At 36.5% G+C, this 11,190-nt stretch overlaps 1 protein-coding gene across 1 annotated transcript in view; it reads right to left on the reverse strand.

Moving 5' to 3' along the window:
* The window catches only part of MACROD2 (mono-ADP ribosylhydrolase 2), a 2,059,774-nt gene that overhangs the window by 288,037 nt on the left and 1,760,547 nt on the right, over window positions 1-11,190 (reverse strand). The gene's annotated exons all lie outside the window — the stretch shown is intronic.

The following is an 11,190-nucleotide window of genomic DNA, read 5'->3' on the forward strand; positions in this document are numbered from 1 at the left end:
GAGTTTCTTCTCACACTGATTCCCTATATTATGGGCTGTTCCCTCTGCACACTAAATTACTATCTGTGCAAAATGAAATGGAAACTGAAGGGGGGGTTACTCAGATAATTTAGGTCAAAAATAAGTTCTCCAGAAACATCCAGATTGAGGCAAACATGTTTTCTATGGTTCATATCATCCTGATAATTGCCTTAATTCTCCATTTCGTTTTGCTTCTGTAGACAGCTTAATGGCAGTTAAGATTTTTTGGATCTTGCAGCATAAGAATAAATACTCAATTAAGGCGTTTTCAGATGAGTCAGAGATAGAAAATCACTGTAGCTGTAAGTGATGCATGCTCTCCACTCCCAACCATTTGCTGGCCTATAAGTTTTCAGATACAACTTGAAACAGAATATTTGTACTCACAAACTAAATAGAATAAATCATGAAAAAAAGTTTCTTCCTCACTAAAGTATCAAAGTGCAGTTGCTGACTGTAGTCTAGGACCTAGGCCATTATTACCAGAATCATATGCCAAGTATAGAAAAAGAAACTGCTATTTGTCAGGCAATGTAAGAAGTATGAGGGCTCAAGGAAAAATTAATTAATTAATGTATTTATTAACTCATTCATTCACTCATGTAACAAGTATTTACTGAACCAGATGTACCACATGCTATTCTAGGAGCTTAAAATACATCAATGAACAAAAAAAGCAAAGACTCCTGGTCTCCTGGAGTTTATCATTCTTTTTTTCTTAATATTTATTTATTTTTGAGAGAGAGACAGAGTGTAAGTAGGGGTTGGGCAGAGATAGAGGGACACACAGAATCCAAAGCAGTCTCCAGGCTCTGAGCTGTCAGCACGGAGCCCGATGCAGGGCTTGAACCCACGAACCATGAGATCATGACCTGAGCTAAAGTCAGACGCTTAACCTACTGAGCCACCCAGGTGCCCCTCAGGGAGCTTTCAATCCCCCAATTCTTATTCCCTAGATCTATCCGTATCATTAAATGCTGTGGAACATGTCTTCTTTTATTTTTTTCTTCCCTCAGCTTTAGTAGAACTGTCCAAACTGACTCTCTTCCTGGTCTTCTAAATTCTCTAATCTCTGCTTACCTATTTCTATTTATTCTCTATCTCATTTATTTAATTTACTGGCTACTTTTCCCACCACCACATGTATCTAGTTCCAAGGTTCAGCACTGAGCCACTTTGCTCTCTGCCTAACCTCTCCTTAAAAGTTTCTCATCCAAGGTGTCTAGGTACAATGGTTATCACCAGTAAATTATTTGTAAGTTATCAAAGTTTGTGAATGATTTATTTTCTTAATAAAATAGAGCAGGTTTAGGATTATTTTAATAGCAATGCCACTGTTCTTCATTTCCATGCAAATAGACTTTCTGGAGAGATAAGGCATTATAGCTATCAAATAGAACCGAATATTATCATGCAAATCAACAATCCTGTGCTGACTGCTCCTTGACAATGGGAACTTTGTTGGTGTTCACCACCATATCTCTGAAAAACAGAAGGGTGCCTGGCAAGCAGCACTTGCATCAGCGTCCCCTAAGTTTTTATTATTGAATGAGTATGTTTAATCATACAAGATAAAGTTGAGAAACACTGCCTTATAAACTCATCTGGTTTAAAATTTTTAATTACTCCCTGAAGATAAATGACTCACATCTTGATTTCCTGACCTCTCTCTTGAATTTCTCTCCCCATATGCCAACTATTAACTAAAGCTTTCTATTTGGATGCCCTATAATCACTTCAAGTTACACATATCTAAAAGCAAATACATTATTTTCCAAAATTAATTCAACTTTCTCTCATTTCCCCAATTAACAAGTATCAAATACTTGGATCAATCTTAGTGCCTTCTTTCTTTTTCACCCCATATACAATCAGTAATGAAAGCCAATCAATTCTTTCTTCATGGATGCTCTACACTCCTTTCTCCTATTGCTCCTGTCACTGCCTAATTCATTCAGCCTTGATTGCTGAAACCCTGGTCACTCAATTTTTTATTCATCCTGTATTTTTTAAGCTAGACTAGTTTTCTTAAAAATACAAGCCTTGAATCAAAAATCTTATGTGATCCCTATTATCTAAATAATACATTCATTTCCCCAAACTAAGCTTCATTTAACTTTAAAATTGTATCTGTTCCCCATTTGCTTCCCTAAATTATCTATTATCATCAGATTATTCTACTCCTAGTTCTGGTAGGTGACATATGTGGTTTTACACCCAAGATCCTGCTCATATTATTTATCCAACCCAGACTTTCATCTCTTTCCTGCTGTACATATATGGACTACAGCTGCCCTTAAGACCCAATCCAAATTTTGCCAGCTTCACGAAGTCTCACCTAATCTCCTCAACTATAAGAAACCGCAACTCAATTTGTGTTGGTGATCCATAGCCTTCACTTCCTAATACTCCTCAGAATTAATTATACTGTACATATGGTACTTGAATCCTGCCTGAACATGGTTCTTTGCAAGGTGATTCGAAACTCATCACTTAATAGAAAATGAGAAACTAACAGGTACTGAGCATCTACAATGGTCTAATGCTATTTATATTGTTTTATTTAGTCTCCACCAGAATTACACATGTAAGTATGATTCTCATTTAATAGATAGGAAACTGAGGCTCAGATAGGGCTGTTAGGGTCAGGTAACCTTAGAGCCTAGCTAGGTCCTTTTCTCTTTACCATTGTATTATATCTCTTACACATAGACACCCCCTCAAGAGTTTTGTATAGTTTAAAGCACAAAGTAGGCATTTGGTAAAGACAGAAAACAAATGTGGGATTTGGAGCACTCCTTTGGAGACATAGGAAGATATACAGTCTACATTGTTTTTTCCTCTATGGCAGTGAGGTCAAAACAACTTCCTCATTCCATGCAAAATAGCAGAGATGGGGCCTGGGTGGTCTTGTTCCATAAATTAATTCTGTAACTCTGTCAAATGATGAACAAATATATAGCCAAAAATAGAAAGTGGAAACTTACGCTGACGTTTTTCATCAACTATTTCCAATACAAAAAGAAAAAGTGACAACTTAGCCAGTGGCATATCCTCATGCAGCATGTTATTGTCCCAGGTTAAAAGCAGACAATTTTGTTTATTGAGCTGACTACCAAAAGTTAAAACTGTTCCAAATGAAATAGAGCATGTTAACAATGCCCTTCTGATTTCTCATGCAAAGTGTTGAAATCTGGCATGGAACTTCTGAAAGAAACAACTCCTGCATTTCTTCCACAAAAACTGCCAATACACTGGCTTTTGTTAAACTAAATTAAAGGGATTTTAGTCTTTATTATAAGCAATTCATCTTTATTAAAACAATTCTCCCATATTCATTATGAGTCAGACAAACAAATAAATTAGCCATTAGTGGTGACATCATGGGCTTTTGTGCATGAATATTTCAATTAAAAAACTCAAACTGTTTAGTTAAAACTCTCTTAATTTTATTGTTTCTGCAATTCAAGATAGTTATTGGTGTATTTTCCCAGAACTGAGTTATTTTGCTATCATAATTGAGAACATTATGAAAAATTAGTTGAGTTGAATATATTTATTTAAATCACAGAAAGGGGTAGGTGTGTATTAAAGGGAACACTTGCAAATGTGTTGCAGTGCAATTAGTTAATTAAAGTAAATTTTTATGTATAGACACATAAATCAGGAATAATATAAAAGGAACAAGAAATAGGTGCAAGGCATCAGGTTGAAGATAATTCTAATTTTCTGAAGATATCCTGATTACTCACTCTATTTTCAGGGAACAAAATACCATGCCAATGTATGTGTCAAAAAAGTACCTCAGACAGAGTCTGATATCTCTCCTAATGCCTTATCTATTTCCCAGAAAATTGCTTTTAATTACATGAAATCTTCCTAGCTGAGTGACCCGGGACAAGATACTTAACCTTTCCTTTCCTCTGGTTTGTTGACCTTCATCCGTTATGGTGACTCATTTGGATGATGGAAAATTGTCTGAACCTTGGTATATGACTTCGGGCACTGCAGAACTCCAATTTGCTGACTCTACATGAACCTTGGATCTTCCAACTGGCTCTTTTGTCTCAGATCATTCTTCTAATACACCCCCTGCCAACCCTCATCCAGCATGCTAACCTCTCCTAGGGCTTGGCACCTTTGCAAAGAGCATTGACACCAATATCCTACTTTCTTACTTGTTAAACTCCTATTCATCCCTCAAAACACACTTTGCAAAACTTGTCTGACACCCTGCCCCTCTCTCTCTCACCCATATCACATTACTTCATTGTGTTCCTGCAGCACTCTGTACACACCTCTATTTTAACACAAATTTCCTAGCACATAATTCTTTGTTCTTGCATCTCTTTTGCTGGCCATACAGTGCTCCTTGAAAGTAATGTACAATTCATCACCTAATGGCCTCAAATGGCTGGCACATGTAGATGTCCTTTTGATCTAGGGTGTCTCCAATATCTCAAGGTGACAGAACTTTAATTGATTTAAAGAAATAAGATAAAAATCCAAGTAATGGAAATAAAATATACACCTTTCCCCAAGTTCTCATAAAATATTGGTGTTTTTGTGTGAATGCAGTGTATAGGATTGGGGGTGAACTAGAATTGGCTTGTCTAAATGCGGCATAGAATAACCTTTAAGAACACAACATGCTAGCAACAGCCTATTGGGGTATTAACTCTACATTGCTCTTACTAACTGGATGGCCCAGGATGAATCATTTAACTTCTCATTGCCTTGCCCATCATCTGTAAAATGAAAGGAATGAAGGTGCCAAGTCCATAGGATTGGTATGGATTAAATGAAATGTTTCATGTGAAGAGTTTAAGACGACACTGGCATATGGTGCTCACTATACACGTACTAGAAGCTGCTGTTCCTATCATCACTATCTTTGCTATTCTTGCTAAATTTTCCTCCCAAGAGGCAGCGCACAAAAGGATGTTATCTTTGCTACCTTTCTTTGGGATGGAGAGCAATAAGTTACATTGTAGTCTCTTTTGAGACTTCCTTTACTTATCATGCATCTCCAGGGGTAGAAAAAGAAAGGGATAATATGCTTCTCTCTTCTGAATTTGATAGACACTACATTTTTGCAGAAGAGACCTTTTCTAACGGAAGACTCCTGTCTGGAAATGTGATTAAGGACTGAGCCTCTATTGTGTGCCAGACACTGCTCTAGACATTGGGAATGCACTGGTGAACTTGAGATACCTTCAAGGAATTTTCATTCTAGTGGCTGGTTTTAATCATCTTGTGTTATTTCCCTATATCTCATAATCTGAATTATGAATTTAAGACTATATCAATCAGCTGTTCTGTTTTACCCTTTATTTTCAGTTTTATATTTGCATTTAGAGCCCTAAAAGTTGAGAGATAAAAGCAAGAGTTCAAGGAGTCCTAACTTTGAACTAAGTAGTCAGATGGTCCAACAGTTCAAATGTATTCATTAAAAGGAGGTATATGAGGACAAGTGACTCACAGGTCCAATGTGTGTGTCAATGCCTTTATTAAACTCATAGCAAAGAAATCCTATTGGCCAGGCATCGCATTAGGAGCACAACAGCAGGGGGGCATAGACCAATGGAAGGATGATTGAAGGACACCAGCTCAGTGAAACACAGTCCACCCAAAACCAATTTGCCCAATGATTAGTTCAAAAATTTAGCAGGAATTTTTTTTGAAGGTTTGTTTTGCCATTGCATCTCTTCCCATCCTAGAGACTTCTGGACAAGTGTTGCAAAAACAGTTTTAGGATAATTTGCCACAATTACTTTGCTGATAAGAGCAGGGTAGGGGTCAGAGCAAACAGGATATAGGTTCTCTCAAATGAAGAAAAAAAAAACAGTGAACTGAATTTAAGAGAAAACATATACCTTCACATGTAAAAGTCAAAGGCAAAGAGATGCTGACATAAGGATTCAAATAAAGATCTTAACATTAGACCTACACACACATATATATATATACAATATATATACATCTGCTACATAACAAAGGTGACAAGGGGCAAGAATGGGATTCTTAGTAGGTTTCACTGAGGCAACTAGATATCCATTTATAAAAGAAATGAAATTATATCTCTACATACATGACAGTACTAGGTCTATCGGAGATACAAATATAAAAGGAAAAACTACAAGGTTTGTGGAGAGATAATGTAGGATGATATCTTTATGACCTTGGAGTAGGGAGGTTTTCTCAAATAGAATATTAAACACACAAATCATAAAGGAATAGATTAACTCAAATTCATTAAAATTAATAAATTCACTTCATGATAGAATACCAAAAGGGAGTAAAAAGATAAGTCACAGAATTCAAAAAGACATTTATGACCCATATATTTGGTAAAGGAATAGTATTCAGAATATATAAAGAACTCTCACAAATTGATATGAAAAATACAGCTAGCACAAAGGAAAAAAAATAGGTAAAAGACCTAAAAGATATACTTTATGAAAAGAAAATTCAAGTGACTAATAAATTTGATGTAGAAATATGGAGAAACTCATTAGTAATTAGGGAAATGCAAGTTAATAATATTTTGAAGTAAAAGTACAAATCCATTAGCTTCTCAAAATATTTTTTAAAATCTGATACTAGAAAATGTTAGTGAGAATGTGGAATTGCTGGTTGGAAGTGTCAATTGGTATAGCCTCTTATGAAAACAGTTTGGCATTATCTTGTAAAATTTAAGATATCTGTGCCTTAGCAATTCCATTCATAGGTATTCACAATAGGAAAAAAAAAAAAAAACTACATATTCCCCAAGACACATGTCCAAAACTATTCACAACATCCTTACAATTGCCATACGCTGGAATTATTCCAAAGGCCCATTAAGAGTATTTATTTAGTTCTATTTTTAATTTTTTGAGGAACCACCGTACTACCTACGACCCAGCAAGTACACTAGGCATTTATCCATGGGATACAGGTGTGCTGTTTCGAAGGGACACATGCACCCCAATGTTTATAGCAGCACTATCAACAATAGCCAAAGTATGGAAAGAGCCCAAATGTCCATTGATGGATGAATGGATAAAGATGTGGTATCTATATATATACAATGGAGTATTACTTGACAATCAAAAAGAATGAAATCTTGCCATTTGCAACTACGTGGATGGAACTGGAGGGTATTATGCTAAATGAAATCATTCAGAGAAAGACAAATATCATATGACTTCACTCATATGAGGACGTTAAGAGAAAAACAGATGAACATAAGGGAAGGGAAACAAAAATAATAAAAAACCAGGGAGGGGGACCAAAGCATAAGAGACTCATAAATATGTAGAACAAACAGAGGGTTACTGGAGGGGGTGTGGGAGGGGAATGGGCTAAATGGGTAAGGGACATTAAGGAATCTACTCCTGAAATCACTGTTGCACTATATGCTAATTTGGATGTAAATTAAAAAAAATAAATTAAAAATAAATAAATAAATAAATAAATAACTATATACAATTAAATTAAAAAAAAAAAAGAGTATTTATTTAGAGTGGGGAAAGGAAGAGGGAGAGGGAGAGAGAATCTTAAGCAAGTTCCAAGCCCAGCATGGAGCCCAACATGGGGCTCAGATCATGATCTGAGCCAAAATCAAGATTTGGAAGCTTAACTAACTGAACCACCCAGGTGCCCCCAAGAGTATTTACTTTATAATTGTTCTTTAAACTGTGCAGATATATTTTTATGCACTCTTATATATCACACAAACCATATATACACTGTGAGGGGATAAATCAGGTAACAAAAAATTTCTCTAAGAGATGTTATAAGATCATTCTCATTTTGTGATAAAAACAAATAAAAGTGATTAACTGCATTAATGTAGGAAAGAGAAATTGACAAAAATACATAGAAATGTTAATAGCAGTTTTCTTTGGATTGTGAAAATACTGATGTTGTGTTTTTACTTTTTTTGTGTCTTATGAACTGTCTATAATGATACATATTATTTAAAAAATATATTTGTTTTAAAAAATAAGACTCCAAAGGAAGAGGCAAGGATGAAACTATAACTTTACAAATGCTCAGAAACAGGGGTGTCTGGGTGGCTCAGTCGGTTGAGCATCCAACTTCAGTTCAGGTCATGATCTAACAGTTTGTGAGTTCAAGCCCCATGTCAGGCTCTGTGCTGACAGCTCAGAACCTGGAGGCTGCTTCAGATTCTGTGTCTCCCTCTCTTTGCCCCTTCCCCACTCATGCTCTGTCTCTGTCTCTCAAAAATGAATAAACATTAAAAAAAACTTAAAAAAATTCTCAGAAATTGGTCTTTTAGCAAAATAATCATTTAACAGATTTTTTTCAAACAAACCTATAATGTTTGCAAGATGATTCCTATACTATTCCATGAGGTCTGTGAATGAAAAGCCAATTGCTTCTGAAGAAAAAGCTTTCTTGTATATACTCGTTTACAAGATTGCAGATATACAGATCACTGCAGTGCTCCCCTTAAAGCATATGTACCAACCAACACCAGGAATGTGCATTTAAGGATGGCAACTTGTTCATGGCAGGCTGATTAGGGTCTCTAAGAAGAATCTGCTAGCACATGTGTAGGTTACAAGGCATATAACAGATTGGCCAAAAGTTTCTATGTGGATGGACTTTGAGGTTTAAGGTCATTGCTAGGATTTTGGAAATGCTTTAGTTTTCTCTTTAACATCTAACCAAAGCTCAGAGGAGAGACTCAACCCTGAGAAAGGAAACATACAAGCTCAACATGACTGGTCTAGGCAAGGAAACATCTAAGCAATGAACTGGGATGATTTTCACAGTTGTACTCACTTAATTACATTTATATTTTAGGGAAGTTAAAGCAAAAGTTATGACTTTATATAATGTCTTAATCAACCCTTCATGACAGGCATTAATTAGGACTTGCCCAGCTTTTCGTCCCCTTCATGAATGAAAGGATATACTATACAGGAAGAGGGGCCTCTCTGTGAAGACTCACGCAGACATACTTCTCACTGCCCACAGTCCAGAATGATTCAAACCAGAGTTGATTAAGCCAGCCGGTGGTGCACTGGTCAGTTGTTTCTATCTACTAAGACTCTTGGTTAGGGCAGTTTGTAATTGATGTAGAGGAGGGGGAAGGAAAAGGAAGAAGTTAGGTGATGTGTAGAGTTTAAAACTGAAATTTGGCAAAATACAGAGCTATGTTTGTTCATTACCATTTCATGAATGTGTAAGCAAACCAAACTTATTTTTTTTGATGATTATGCTTAAATTATTAACTGGGTTATTTCACTGAAGCTTGATTGAAATGGATGATTTTCACTTTTGAGATTCAAAACTGGCTTTCAGAAGCCTCGGTGGTAGAGCTGATTGGATGGATTTTCCTTAATTAGGAAAAACATATTATAGTCATCACTAAACAGATAACTCCAAAGATACTTAATTTCTAGATGGCAAAACTCCAGAGTTCAATCCTAACTATCATGGCAGGTTGAGAACAAGTAAATTTCTAATATTTTGCTGTGGAATGTCTCTACAGTCAGCAATGCATAAATTCTTCTCCAGGAGCCTCAAAGCTTGTTCAGAATCCCTTATAATAGAACTGCCAGTCATTTCAAGCCTAGAGTGCTTATTTCTTAAGAAACCATCATCCATAAATTTCTGATATTTACAGCCCGAACATGAAATAAATATAGGTTTTGTTCAGTAGCATTCATGAATAAGCAGTGGTATTTCTCTTTGTATATGCAGATTTAAATGCTTTGGGAAAGATTCATAACTGCAGAAGGGTAATTTGAAGGACTGCATTGAAAAAAATTCAGGCCAGTTAGGTTTATAAAACTGTTTAATAATCAGTTCTGATGCTGCTGGCTTGAAGAAGGATAATTAGAACCTTTAATGTGCAGAATGCCCTTTGAAATATTTCGGGTACCTAATACCACCATCTTCACTTCCAAAGAACGGCCACTTGAGTCGACAAATAACCAAGAACCTTATCCAAGGTCATGTGGAGGATGTAAGGAGAGATTTTAGTTCTCCTTATATATGCACTCATTAGATTTATTGCCATCCTGCCATATAGTTTCAGGGTATAATTTTCCCCATAAATGTCATGGATCTACGATGGAGAGATTCCTAAATATAGGCATGCACTCCTGGAATGACAGGTGGAAGAGAACACTTCCTGCCTCCTTTCTCTGGGGACTGGAGACTGAGAGCCAGCTTTGAGAAGCAAGGTTTGCTGGTCCACAGAATACTAAAATGCCTTGGTCAGAATTAGATAAAGACACCCCTCATGAGCACAGGGCTTGGTAAACAGAGCCTGGGTTATAAATCTTGGAACAAATGCTATATTTTCCTGAAATACAAAAGATTTCCATGCCCGTGGCATTATCTGTTGATGTAAATGCAACATAATGAAGAATGCGATAGTCACTTAAAACTTGTAATCATAACTGATCTGTAGTCAGGAGCCATGCTTTCAGTAGAAATTAAGCCATATTTTGACACGAGGAAATGAGATTAAAGAGTAACTTGCACATATGCTAAGAAAGCAAAATGAAATTATAGACATTATCATGGACTTCCAGCCCACCATGTCAAAACTATCCTCTTACCTGTCTTCATCCAAACCCTCTCCTTGACTCCATTTTCCCTGCCAACTATCATCCCATTTTTGTATGCCTCTTTAGAGAAGAGCTCTTTGAAAGAGTTTCCTACATTTGTTGCTTCCATTTCTCCTCCTCTAAATTTCTCTTGAATCCACTCTAGTTCTTCACCACAACTCCCCCCCAAAACAGCTGTCTTACATTGACCCAATCCAGGAGTCAATCCTCAGGCCATGTCACCCAAGCTTGTTTCTCCTCCCAGCTCATGGACTGCTTGCTAAGCTCTCCCTTGCAGGTACATCCTTGTCTTTCGGGTATCTAGATGAAGGCTGAGTGCTGACACCTCTTTTATTCTTTAATCCACAGCATAGTGCCAACACATATCTGAAAAATCTGGACATTTGGAGACAAAACTTCTAACACAGTCCAAGGCTTTAGGTTTTCTCAATCACTTTATGAATCACGAGTAACGTAAATAGTTCTATCCAACAGTGAACACGCCAGCTTTATCCCTCACCTCCTCCACATACACTGTCACAAATATCAGTCAATGATTTTATTTTCTTCAACTAGATAGTCCTCAACTCCACAA

The sequence above is a fragment of the Neofelis nebulosa genome, chromosome 9 (genome assembly GCF_028018385.1).
Source record: "Neofelis nebulosa isolate mNeoNeb1 chromosome 9, mNeoNeb1.pri, whole genome shotgun sequence".
Lineage (NCBI taxonomy): Eukaryota > Metazoa > Chordata > Mammalia > Carnivora > Felidae > Neofelis > Neofelis nebulosa.